This window comes from Triturus cristatus, chromosome 11, assembly GCF_964204655.1.
Source record: "Triturus cristatus chromosome 11, aTriCri1.1, whole genome shotgun sequence".
Lineage (NCBI taxonomy): Eukaryota > Metazoa > Chordata > Amphibia > Caudata > Salamandridae > Triturus > Triturus cristatus.
In genome coordinates this window covers 125582536-125597385 of record NC_140594.1, presented here as the reverse complement: position 1 = coordinate 125597385, position 14850 = coordinate 125582536, and positions in this window count along the sequence as shown.

The following is a 14850-nucleotide window of genomic DNA, read 5'->3' as shown; positions in this document are numbered from 1 at the left end:
GGTATGGGCACCACCTCCAAAACTCAGGCTTATTATGTAATCATCACAGCACTTGGAGAGAGCACAATGAGAGCATTATGTCTATAAATTGTGATGTTAGTTTTTTTCCCAGTTTCAATCTTATTGAAAAGCTTAGCTGCTTTTTATTATATTTTGTGATGTTACCAATATGATGTGCACTAGATACTGGCATTCTTTATTTATTTTTTTAAATAATTTTTTTATTGAAAATCAGCATTGATAATTCCAAACTTACATTCATAAAATTTTACTCTATACATATTCAATACATAAAGAAAACCTCATCAAATCCAATTAATTATTGGGGCCCATAATGCTAACCCAAATTTCTTTTTTCTTCTCCCTTTAAGTTTATACAAAGCAATTTCCAAATTATACAGAGCAAGCAGTTTAGCCTTCCAAATAGAAAAAGAAGGTGAATCCAGACTCAGCCATTGAGATGTGATACATAAGCGAAAAACGGCCATACATAAAAGCAAAAATCCCTTTTCAGGAGTTGAACGCTTTCTGATATTTATGCCAAACTCGTATCCAAATAACACTAATTGAGGTGTAATATCGACATGTACTCCAAGAGCTAAGTTCAAGAAGCATTTTACCTCATTCAACAAGGGGACTAGTACAGAACATTCAAAAAACATATGCACCGAATCAGCTGCCCTCAGAGCACATCTAGGACAAGCATCCCCCCGATTCGTCTCCCACTTAGCTATCTTCGCTGGGGAGTAGTATAAGTCAAAAATAGCCATATAACATTGGCTTTTAAAGCTGCCTGATAAAAGGACAGCATCCACCAGACTAAATACTAACTGTAAGTCAACACCTACTATCCCCAGCCTTCTATCCCAGCGTTGCTCAAAATGTACAAGATCGTCCTGCTGGGTTGCCATTATAAGTTTAGAAAGTTGAGAGATCTTACATCTCCCCTTTGTAGATTCTAATATCAAGTTCTTTTCCATGCTAATAAATCCTCTTAGATTAAGTTTATCTAAAAAACTTCGGGTTTGGAGATATTTAAAGAAGTCCGAGCGTTGCAGCCCAAACTTCTCTTGAAGTTCAGAAAACGACATAATTTGATTGTTTAAAAAGAGGTCCCCAATAGTCCTAATCCCCTGAGTATTCCACCTCAAAATAGTTGAATCACGGAAGATTAAAGGAAGCTTCCCTGTTATTTCTAGAGGCATATAGAGATTATATTCCTTTCAAATAAACTGTTTGCGAACTTTACGCCAAACTACTACTGCAGCCCAAAGAGTCTTAAAACGAGTTCTTTTGTAATAACTTGGTTAAAAAAACTTAGAAAATAAATACCTAGCTTCAGGCCCCATAATTAACTCATATATAGAAGGAAAAACAGCTGGGTCTTTATACGTCTGAGTACCAAAGAACAATATCCCCATATGCTGGAGCATTGCGGCCCAATAATAGTAACGAAATTGGGGGATATCCAACCCCCCCTTGCTTTTGATAAACTGAGCCATTTATAAGCTCTCCTTGTCCTCTTATAACCCCATATGAAACGGGAGCACATTCTTTCTATCCTTATAAAAATTAAGTTGGGTAACAAAAGTGGGATTGTACGAAATAAATAAAGACATTTAGGAAAAACCACCATTTTAATTACGTTGCACCTGCCATATAAAGACAGGTACAGATAATCCAGATTTTCTAACATTTTGCTGGTTGAGACTAATATTGGATCAAAGTTTAAATTAACAATAGTTTGTACCTTTGAGGCAATTCTAATGCCCAAATAGACAGCCTCTGTCACTGTATTTACACCTGTCAAAACCTCTGTACCCGTAAAAACGACTTGTGTCTTTTTGCAAATTCAATTTATAGCCTGAAACCGCACCGAATTTCGACGTCAGAATTTCGATGCATCTCATAGTTTTGACCACATCTCCTGTAACAACAGCCACATCATCTGCGTAAGCTAATACTTTAACGGTTTCCTGCATAGGTTTGACTGGCATAATCTCTGGATCTTCCTCAATTTTGGTCAACAGAGGCTCGATATAGAGAGCAAAAAGAAGAGGAGAACAGGGGCAACCCTGACGGGTGCCCCTGTAGATCTTAAACTCCTCAGAGTGCTTCCCGGATATACGAACTGTCGCAGCAGGGCGAGTATAGAGTGCTTGTACTGCTTTAATAAAAGGTAATGGAAAACCTTTCCAATAGAGAACCGCCCATAAAAAATCCCAGGAGACCCTGTCGAATGCCTTTTCGGCATCCAACAGGGCCACCCCTATTGAAGCTTCAGAAACCTGGGCCCAATCCAAAAGTGATATTATTCGGCGGACATGGTCAGTTGTACCTCTCCCCGCTATAAACCCATGCTGACGTTGTGAGACTAGGGGTACAATAACCTTCCCTAGTCTTCTAGCTATGAGCTTAGAAAAGATCTTACTGTCTGAGTTGATTAACGTAATTGGGCGGTAAGAGGCAGGTTCGAGCGCATCCTTCCCTTTCTTTTTAAAGACTATTATGGTTGTCTTAGACCATGATTCCGGTGTTATACCATTAAATGCTTGCTGAAATAAAGAAAACAACACATCGCACAGTTCAGCCTGAAAAATAATATAAAACTCCAAGGGAATCATATCTGGCCCCATCGCTTTCCCCTGAGGTAGAGATACCATCGCTAGCTCAATTTCCTCCCAGGATACAGGAATAGAGAGCATATCCTTTTGTTCCGAGCCTAGACAAAGAGATGGAATTTCCCCCAAATAATCCCCCGCATCCATAGTTTTTTCATTTTCATACAGCTTTTGATAAAAAAATGTAAACACCTCCCGGACTCCAGTCTCAGTTTCTTGCAGTAAGCCATCTCTATCTTTAATTTGATCAATCTTAGTTTGGTTCTGTTTTTGCCGTAACCTATTGGCCAGCAACTTCCCCACCTGCTCCCCATATTCAAAGCATTCCCTTCGAAAAGTCTGATATTTAGCGGCTGCTTCGTCAGCATACTGCTGAAAGATTAGAGACCTCTGTATAGCCACTTTATTTTGAGAGACAGAAATGTCCAACCTATCCTTGATATTTTGAGCTAGCTCACATTCTGCCATACTTAAGGCTAGAATACGTTGTTCCAGTATGTATTTTAGAGTATTGCGCTTCTGTGCCACAAATCCCAAGGTTTCACCCTTTACACCGGCCTTGAATGTGTCCCAAACCACTGTATCTGGGGCCGAGTTTTTATTGACTAAGAAGAAACCTTGCAACCATAACTTAATATGATCCCGATATTCCTGATCAGCTAAAAGCTTCCTATCAAGCGTCCAATTGGAAATCAAGGAAGGTGCAGTGGAGATTTCAAATTTTAACACAAGGCGGTTATGGTCCGAAATTAGTTTCGGCAACAGAGTAATTAAGGCTTTTTCCAATATCACATATGAGACCCATATGTAGTCAAGCCGAAACAGTTTATTGTGGGGAGCAGAGTAAAAAGTATAGCCCAGCTGTCCTTTCTTAAGCCTGCTCCAAGCGTCGAATAAGCCCTGACTCCTGGCTAGGTTACACAATGATTTATAAACTCTTGGCTTTCTCCCCACATATGATAAGCCTAAGTTATCGACTGACTCATCCAAATGTATATTTAGATCCCCACATAGTATGATAGGTTGGGGCCAAGTAGAGAGTTCTAAATTAAGATGATCATACATTTCAGGTTCATCCACGTTTGGCCCATAAACAGAGCAAATCGTTAATACCTCATTATTTCCAAACATTACTTCAATGATCACCCACCTACCACACTTGTCCTCTTTATATCTCCTACAGGACAGTACCCCCATCTTGCAAAGAATTGCCACACCCCTAGTATTCGTAGATTGTTTTGAAGAAGCAATCAGCTCCATCCCTAGTTTTTTAAGCCACGCCCTATTGGCCCAGGCAATATGTGTCTCCTGGAGACAGAGCACATCCCAAGAAAGTCCTCTAGCTATCTTTGTCAAAACCTGCCTTTTTTAAAAATCGTTCAGACCACAAATGTTTAAAGTACATAATGTTAATAGTTTCATTTTGTTCTTCCAAATTTGAAACAATGAACCCCTACTTCATATATAATCTCTGCCATATGTCCACTAAACCTCTCGTCTCAGACAAAATAACATTAAAGCAGGTATCAATGCTGATGTTTTTTCCCTTTTACACCCCCATCACCACCCCACACCCAAACCCCAACAACACCCATACCCCCAACCCATCCAACATCCCCCCTCCCATCCCACCCCTACCCATCCCATGAAGCATTGGGACGCTAGTCCCGGTAGATGGAGAGTCGAGCCACCCACCTCCCCCTCCTCGCCCCCCCCTGCAATGTTAGACCAGTCCCGTCCAAGCTAATCATATACCAAAAAAAAAAAGAAGATAGAAGAGCATTCTATATCTAAACTACTCAAATTCAATATCCCTAAAGGTTAAGAATGCATAGATTAAAGCCTGGTATATAATAAACTTCGACATGTCCTCAGTCCTGAACCCATAAAAGAGAAATGACTATAAATTTAGCAGAAATTCTTTAGCAGAGCATTCTTCCGTGAACACTGACCAGTGTTCACGGAAGATACTGGCATTTTTTAATAGCAATTTTAAAATTAATATGTTTAGATACGTATTGACTTTCTAGTGATCTTGAGTGTGTAAATCATGAATGAATGATCGTTTGGATTACCACTGTTCCTTGTTAGTACCCCAAAAGCATTGGGACCACCTCATTTATATATTGGGTGGGGTCCCCGGGTGCGACAATAACATGTCTTTCACATTCAGCACCGGTGCATTAGACTAAGGTCACTCCTGTCACCCGTGGGTGTGAAAACAAACCTTGTAGAGCTGAGACAGAGACTCAGTTGACGCAGCACCATAACATCAGAATTTTTCAGTGTTGCCAATATTGTTCCCAAAGTTTCCCTTGTTTTTTCCTTCTTCTCCAAAATCTGACACCATTGCAATAACATCACTGATATTACATTCGATCCTCATCTCTTTCATCCACCCAGAGGTGCATTCTGTTCCTTCAGCTATGGAAACTTCATCCTTCAACTTCTAGTCTTCAGATTGTAATTTCTCCTGCACCTTCAGTTTATTAAAGCAGCACACAAGCTTTGCTCTTAATAATGGAATCCACGGGGCGTGGCTAGCGACCGGCAAAGATGGCCGCAGCCTAAGAGAGCTCCGGTGACCACCTAGCATTCCCCGACAATCCTGGCACTTATCCGGCATCTGCGTCGTTGAGAAACGCCGACGGGGGCACAGTAGAGACCTAAGCGGCCGCAACCGAAGTTTTGGCGAAAAAAACGCAACCGGAGCCGCCGGAGACCTGGGGGAGGATCCGAGGCCTGGACCCAGAAGCAGAGCCGGGACCTCAAGTGACCTGAGTATCCGCCCATGAGGGAGGCAAGATTTCCTGATCGCGCGAGGACCCAGGACGGAGTGTGGACGCACGAAGCAGGAACAAAAGAAACAAAATTGTAGCTGCCCGGGACACCACCAGCACTGAGGTAGAGCGAGATTAAAATTCCGCGCGGCTGCAGGATCGGATCAGACGCCACGGAGCAGTGCAACAGCGTGAGCGCCCGGGGGGGGGCTGATTGCATCAAAACAGAGCGGCAGCCGTGAAAAGGTGGGCACTGGGGCCGCGTATTAAGAAGGGCACCGTAGTGGGCGGCTCACACGTACTGCCCCTAGCAGTTTGGCAGAGGCGGCCTGCGAGGACCAATATCGGCTGCAGAGTCATCAAAGCGCCCCACAGCTGCAGTGCCTGATAGCCGAATCTGCGTTGCGGCCATAAAAGAAGCTGAAGGGCAGGGGTGCAGAGAGGGCGCCCCGGCAGCACCAGACCCCCACCCAAAACAAAGCATCAGGCACAGCTGACAGACCCTAGGGGCCCCGTACAAAGGCCAGCAGGGCAATGAGTGGCTAAACTGGAGCATTACTAACAGAATGAGAAAGTCGGTCCACTGGAAGAAGAGTCGGCAGCGAGGCCACAGGAACGGGTCACTGAAAAGCAGAATAAAATGACCAGCTCAGCCTACTGAGCATTGAAACCCCTTCCAACCATTGCAGGTTAGATCCCAGCAGGAGGGAGGTAAACTGTGACTGTTTGGGGACCCACGGCCTCGGAGCCTTCCAGGTGCTTGCGCAGCGTGAAAACCGACAGGCCGCACGTGAGATGACAGCCCCGTGTCAGGCAGTGGCGATTACCGTCTGCTGACAGAGCTTATCGCGGAAAAATGGGAGGCAGGGGCCCACGCACGAACACCCAGGGCAAACTGGAGAAGTACGCCTACGCGAAAGAAACGCCGGCTTCTGTGTCCAGCAAAGAGATGCAGGAAAAAGCAGCGAACCAAGGGGAGGCGAGTAATGTGACGCTTGATGATATTATGGCCGTGCTTTCTCAGGTCCAGTCTACGGTGGGCACCCTATCAACCGATGTGTCTTTTTTGAGAGCCGACTTTCAAAAGATGGCGGCATGAGTCACGGAGGTGGAGCAAACGGCGAAATCCCTGGTTGGTGATACCACAGCGCTTCTTCGGAGGGTGACACACCTTGAGGCTGAGAACAAAACTATGGCGGCGAAGCTCGATGATCAGGATGGGCGCTCCCGCCGCAATAACGTCCGAATTACGGGACTTCCCGAGAGTGAAGGGGGTCAGGCCATGGATCTGTACGTTGAAGACCTCATCAAGACACGACTCCAGCCGAGAGGATTATCCACCTTCTTCTCGGTTGAACGGGCGCATAGGGTGCCGGGTGGTCGGCCTAAACCAGGGGCACCCCCCAGGCCGGTGTTGGCACGCATCTTTAACTTCCGTGACCGGGATGCCATTTTACAAACTGCAAGAGTGGCCCCGCCAATTTGTGTGCACAACTCGCTCATCTCCTTTTTCCCAGACTTCACAGATGCAGTCACTAAGCGCCGCAGAAGCTTCCTTGAAATAAAAAAGGATCTCCGGCGTAAGGGCATTGACGATTCAATGCTATTTCCGGCGAAATTGCGAGTAATAGCTGATGGAAAACGTGGTTCTTTGACCGCCCGGAGGAGGCCCGAGAATGGCTTGAGGGGTGGCGACAAGTGGAAGGACGTCAGCGACCAGACAAACATCAGCAGCGGCGATGAGTGGAGGAGAGCCCCGAGGATCACGAGCAGACACGAGAAGGAGGCGCGGCACGGGAGGCAGAGACGGAGAAATGAGAAGAGACACCATGGATCTAACATAACTGCACACGCAGAGAAAGAATATGATTGTAGTGTAGTGCTGCCCGGGTTGCTGGTCGGTGGGGGTCTCATGCGAACTTCTATACATGTTAAATGGGCGGACAAGGACCAGCCGATGCAGGATACACATGGCGGCCTCAGAACGGTCGCGAAGAACACTGGCCCTAAGGAAGGGGATGGATTGTGGTGAACACCGGACTTCTCACCCCCGACACGCAAGTACTGTTACTGGGAACAGGTATAAAGCGCTCTGCAAAGTTGGGGAGGTGGGTAGTTGTAAGTCCGTCTAGCAGGGAGGCAGGGGTGGAGGGTTGGATTTTAGTGTTATGGTTTGGTTTTATGTGTTCACGTTTTGTAAGCAGGCACTTGGAAATGATATGTCCTCACATGAGAACGGCAGAGACTCCTTACACAAATATCCGTACCATTGACTATACGTCGTGATGATTATGACAAGGTCACACTCGCAGTCAACTGAGCAAGGGCAAAGGTCGGACACAAAGGACAGATCCCTAACCCTAATGACGTGGAATGTACGTGGCCTGGGGGATAAAATCAAGAGGGGTCTTGTGCTACAGTGTATTAAGAGAAGGTCCCCATCTGATGTCCTGCTGCAAGAGACGCATCTCACAGGGAGTGCATGTCAGGCGTTAGATAGATGGGGGTTCAGGATGGTGGTACACTCAGAATTCACGTCGGGATCCAGAGGGGTGGGTATCTTGATACGTAAACAATCGCCACTTATAATACATAAAACAAAGACGGAGATGAATGGGCGCTTTGCGGCGCTGGTGGGACAATGGGAGGGACACTCTATCAACATAGTGTCGGTGTACATCCCCCCGGCGCTACAGGCAGTTGCGCTTCCGGCCCTGAGTGACTTCCTCCTTGATCTCCCGGAGGGGGAACTGCTGATTGGAGGGGACTTTAACGACGTGGTGGACGGAGATATGGATCGGCACCCTGTGAGGGAGCGGGCGGTGGGGGGGACGCGACTCGGGGGTTTTCTGGAGGCAATGGGGCTGGTGGACGCCTGGCGACATCGGCATCCCGCAGCGCGTCAGTTCACTTTCCACTCTGCGGTTCATAATAGCTTATCAAGAATAGACCACTTTGTGGCCTCCTCGGAAAGCCTCAGACACGTAGACTTAGTGGACATTCGGCCCAGAGGTATATCAGATCACTCGCCAGTGGTCTTAACGTACACGTATCATCAAGGGGGACGCCGGCGAATATTCCCCATATTTCCGGGCTACTTGAAAGTTCCCAAGATTATGAAATCCATAAGCAAATCCACACAACAATATTTCAGGTAAAATGCCGGGTCGGTCCACTCCCCGTCCACCCTCTGGGAGGCCTATAAAACTGTGCTCCGAGGGCAAGCTATCTCCGCTATATCAGGCTATAAGCAAGAACAGTGGCGATAACTCACTGCCTTGGAATCAGAGCTCCAAAAGGCGGACACACAACATTCACAGGACCCGACTCCCGTTACGGCCCGCACCCTACGCCACCAACAACAATTACATAGGGAACATCTGAGGGGGGTGACTGTACTTAGACTGTCAGCAACAAGACATAAAATATACGAGGCCGGTGATAAGGCAGGGAAGCTGTTGGCATGGCTCGATAAAAGGGAGAGAGATAGGAAATGGATAGCACAGCTTAGAATGACAGATAATGCAATGAACGCTGACCCACGAGCCATAGTCCACAGGCTAGCGCAACATTTTCAGCAGGTATACACGTCACAATCAGCGATGACAATGGAAGAGGCACTAACCTATATCAGGGATATTGCGATGCCCAAGCTCGCCCCAGAGACAGCCCTCACATTGGAGGTGGATCTGACGGCCGAGGAGCTCCAGGTGGCAATTGGCTCCTTACAGACGGGAAAAGCGCTAGGACCGAATGGAATCCCCGTAGAGCTCCATAAAAAGCTGGCAGGGCAATGGCCCCACACCTACTTAACATGTACCGGGATAGCTTGATGAAGGGAGAACTCCCACAGGATCAACGTGTGGCCACAATAGTGGCGAGCCCGAAGCCAGGGAAGCCCCCAGAAGAATGTACATCCTACCGCCCCATTTCCTTAATTAATGCGGAGGCTAAAATATTAGCGAAGGTCCTTGCGTTGCGGCTTACTCCGCATCTCACTACCCTGGTTCACCCGGATCAATCGGGGTTTATGCCTAATAGGAATACGGCGTTAAATCTGAGGCGACTGCATGGAGTGATGGCCCGTGTACCTTATCTTCATGAGCCAGCGGTTATCCTGTCATTGGACGCGCGTATGGCGTTCGATATGGTGGAATGGCCCTTCCTATTTGCGGTTTTGACACACTTGGGGTTTGGCCCACGGTTTTGTGCGTGGGTGCGCCTACTCTACACAAAGCCACTGGCCCACGTAGCGGCTAATGGACACATATCCGAGGACTTCCCACTGTCCCGAGGCACGCATCAGGGTTGTCCGCTGTCACCGTTATTGTTTGCACTGGTGCTGGAACCACTGGCGGCATGGATCAGGTGGGAGCTGCAGATACGCGGACTGAGATGGACAGCAGACTGGGAAGATCGCATATCGCTTTACGCGGATGACGTTCTGCTTTACCTGGCCTCACCCAAACGCTCCATCCTGGTACTTCTCAATTTTTGTGACCAATTTGGTTGTGCATCAGGCTACACTATCAATTGGTCCAAATCAATACTTTTTGTACCCCGGGGCCCGCCGCCGCAGCTCCCAGGGGATTGCCCACTGCAGATCTCGGTGGCGGAATTCCGATATTTGGGAATCTACATCACAGCGGATCCCGATGAATTTTTTAAGCAAAATCTTATGCCCCCCCTGGAGCGTCTCAAAAGAGATGCCACCCACTGGGGGACTCTCCCCCTAACGCTGCTGGGGAAGGCAGCACTTTTTAAGATGATGGCACTGCCCCGATTCCTGTATGCCCTCGAAAATACGCCAAACTCAGTGCCGCCCACCTACTTTAAGCACATTGCGGCTCAAGTCATGGGGCTAATGTGGGGGAACAAACCGGCACGCATCGCACAACGCAAGCTCAACAAAGGGTGGTTTGATGGGGGCATTGCGCTACCGGACATCCAGCTATATTATTGGGCGGCGCATTTGAAAGTCATTAATCAATGGGTGCATGCTCCACAGGCGAATCCCGCCTATAAGGCAGATAGATGTGGGCTTGGGGCTGAAGGCATGATGTCCGCACTTTATAACAGAAAGCGTACACCGCTACTACTCGGACCCACTAGGCAGACGATTGACATCTGGCATGAAGCACACGCTAAAATGGGATGGGCAGGAAAACTAACACAGCTCACCCCTCTGTGGGTGACACAGCGGCTGGGCGGCTTGGGGCACTGCAAGGGCTTTGACAAATGGGATGCAATTGGAATATCAACAGTGGGTGATATGTGGCATAAGGGAGGAATAGCCACGTTCGAGCATCTCAGGGCGCAATACGACCTGGCGTCCTCTGAGCGCTTTAGATACCTGCAAATTAGACATGCGCTGCGTGTGGCCATACCACCCGGCACGGAGGTCCCTGAGGCCACCCCCTTGGAGGATAGACTTTTGACAGATTGTATGTATAAACGAGCCATTTCTTTCACATATAGAAAGTTAGTGAACAACCTCCCGGACCCTCACGGGGCGCTCAGGGAAAAATGGTTGCGAGATGTGGGCGATTTCGACGACTATGAATGGCGAGAGGCGCTAACCTCACCGCGGGAGGTGGGGATACCGTCCAGACTTAAACTTGTGCAACTAAAAATCTTACATAGAGCTTACTACACTAGACGTATCCTATACACAATAGAGCCGGCACCACATCCATACTGCCTGAGACGCTGTGGGGAGGAGGGCACTTTCCTCCATACCTTGTGGGAATGTCCCAAGATAGTGGAATACTGGGTAAAAGTGATGAGGACCATATCGCAAGTGGTGGAAATCTCGCTGGCGCCCGAGCCTAGAAGATGCATTTTAAATGTATGGGAACCAAATGACCTCACACGCCCAGCACAGGAATGGGTAACAATGGGGATAATGGTGGCAAAGCGCAACATTGCACAAAAGTGGGGAGCGGAGGAGACACCGTCACTTGCTGCCTGGTGTGGGGATCTCGATTTGGCCATGGTGGCAGAGAAAGCAGTGTTTGTAAATCGGGGCTGTCCGGGGAAAAGGAACAAGATATGGGGGGCATGGAATAAATACAGGGGATACATTTGTGAACACCCCGACCTCGAAGCAGAGGAGGACTCAGATAATGAAAACGGAGGAGAGTTGGAAATGTAATGTGAAGACAGTTACCAGTCTAAGGAAATGTTTACGATTTTAAAAAAACAAGTGTCACAAATTTCATCAATGCAAAGGTAATGATTATATGTATATGCTTCAAAATGTCAGAAATATCTATGCCTTGAACATGAAAATAATAAAAACAGTTTTCAAAAAAAAAAAAAAAAATGGAATCCACCAGTTCTTCAAACTCACATTTCTTGGCCAAATTTCTCAAGCTAGGACTGTACCGTATGCTTCTTCATTTGTGCCTTGGATACGGTCTAAATGTACCTCTTTCATGAACAACAATCATCCATGGACTAAAATATTCTGACTGGTATTACGTAAATGTCAGTAGGTTAACTTCCAGCTTTCTCAATTGTTTCTGTTCTAGCCTTTCATAAATGTACGGTCCCTCGATTCTAAGTTTATTTAAAAAACTGCCCTTAGTTTCCTGGCAGGTGAGAATTTTTTTGCCACTGAAAATGATGAAGTAGGATTCCCTTGCTTCCAGGGTTGGACTGACCTACAAGGCAGTCAGGCCGAGGAGCCGGTCTCCCATATCAGTGTGTGGGACATTCTTTGGGCTGTTTGTGGGCCTTTTTTATGGTCTCCTGGGCTGGTTTTTGCTGTTATTTTATGATACTATAACAAACATTCTCTGGTGCAAGCTCAAATCCATGCAGTCTTCCATACCTTGCAAAACACTTATACAAAGTGTCTTTACAAGTTAAAAACTGCCCCAAATTGCAAACACGGGCCACTTTTTTAGCTATCTGATTCACTAATGGGGGCTACTTATATTTTTCTCTAAGGTAAGAGTGATTCGCCAGCTTCTGACAGAAACAAAGGTGGCTGTGGCATACTTGTTGCTGGCAATGCTGTAAAAAAAATATTAAAATACCAAGCAACAATTACTAATTACTGGAACAAACCAACGAAATTAACATAAAGCGAAAATAAATTGTTGGTCATTGTTCCCCAAAAATAATTAAGTTCATGTGGTCGACTTCTGATCTAGTCTTGGAAATTCAGGTTGTAATTAATGGTGAGTTATTCATGTTTAGAGACTCGACTCTTGTTTTAATAATCTTTCATCCACATCAGCTAGCAAAAGTTAATTATATGTAATCATAAATGCTACTGGTAATGAGTGCAGCCCTTACTTGTTTGTTCCTGGAATTTTATTCTGCTTACTTAATTGCTTTATGAATGTCTGCCAAAAGGTGTTCCGCGAAGATCATCTGACAATACTTGCTTTTTTAGAAAATGGCCGCCACCACTTGCAATCTCGCTAGACACACTGTCAGAATGCACTAACCTGAATTCTGGATCCAACGGGAACAATGTATCTTATCACTTCCCACTATCCACAGCCATCAATACACAATTGTGATATATTGGTTAACAGTAGACAGAGGGAAAGAAGAGAGAGACAAACAGACAGTGGATTTCTTTACTCTGACTCAACATTCTGCTGGGTGCTGACGTCTATTGGCTCATAGTGGATAGCTAAAGACAAGATTAACATCTTTAATATATTATTTTTGTAAACAGATGTCTCACACGGGCACTGGACAATGATATATCTCCAGAATATATCTAAGCTTTCTAGGCTATTGCGGGAACTCTGGTGTTCCTGGAACTGGAAAACAAAAAGATCTTAATAAATTATGTACTTAAATGTGCTCATAATCTCACTCCCTTTACAAATAGGATAATTACCTTCTGTTGTGTGAGTAAACATTCACTAATTCTACTATATAATCAAAGGTGTTTCTTAAACCGCAATAAAAATAAACTTTCATCAGTATCAAATAATTCACAATGATATCAATGAATTATGTTTTTTATAAACATATTCAACTACCTTAAATATAATTTTTACATCATAACAATATCAATAGTCTTTTAAAGTAATGAGGATCTCTCCCATTCCTCACTTAGGGGTATATTTACAAGCCCCTATCGCCACCACAACGTCACTTTTTTGACGTGGTGGCGATAGGGGCTTCACCTTATTTACAAAGCAGCGTTAAGCAACTTAACGTGGCTTAATGCTGCCTTGTAAATAAGGTACCCTTTCACGCTATACTTAGCGTGAAAAGGGAGGGCAATGGGTGATGCGGTAGGCATTCCACTGCAACACTCATTGATTGTGACGTTGCTCTATATTTACAAAGGTGGCATAAATATGGGACAGCGCCAATATTAAGACCAGGGAAACCTGGTCTTAACCTGGCGAAACGAGGAGACATTTTCAATTTCTCCTCGTTTTTGCTGTTTCCATGTGTGCTGCGTTGTGCAGCATACATGGAAACAGCAAAACGCCATTGATTGTTTATGTGCAGGAAGGGGTCCATCTATTGTTGTAAATATGGTGCAGCCCTGCATTTCAGAAGTGACGGAGCGTGGCGTTAATCCAGGAAGGCTAACGCAGCGCTCCGTCACTTCTATTGTAATTATGCCCCCAGTTTAATATCTAAGCGATACCAAAGGGGATGATGGACGGAGCGTTTGAGCAAATCAAACACTCACCCTCAGTCAACTGATGTGGGTTTAATCCATCATCATTCTTTAGCTCACTCCACCACCCCAGTTCAGAAATGGCCATATGCAAATCAGTCTGACCCTGTGCCTCATGGGAACAGTCCAGCCCAAACTGCCAAGCCATGTCTTCCCTGTACCAGAGACAAGTATCCTGGGACCGGTTTCGGGTTCATAACCCTCATCAGCCAGGCTATCTTTAATCCAGTGGCAAGTGAGCAAGGGACCCACGTCTGGGCATACCCTGCCAACTTAGGGCGAAAAAAGCGATACCAAAGGGGATGATGGATGGAGCGTTTGAGCAAATCAAACACTCACCCCCAGTCAACTGATCTGGGTTTAATCCATCATCATTCTTTAGCTCACTTCACCAGCCCAGTTCAGAAATTGCCATATGCAAATCAGTCTGATCCTGTGCCTCATGGGAAAAGTCCAGCCCGAACTGCCAAGCCATGTCTTCCATGGACTGGAAACCAGCAACCTGGGACCAGTTTCGGGTTCATAACCCTCATCAGCCAGGCTATCTTGAATACAGTGGCAAAGTGAGCAAGGGACCCACGTCTGGGCATACCCTGCCAACTCAGGGCGAACAAAGCGTATCGCTTTGTTCGCCCTAAGTTGGCAGGATGGATCGATTAAACCCAGATCAGTTGACTGGGGGTGAGTGTTTGATTTGCTCAAACGCTCCATCCATCATCCCCTTTGGTATCGCTTTGTTTGCCCTAATTTGGCAGGGTATGCCCAGACGTGGGTCCCTTGCTCA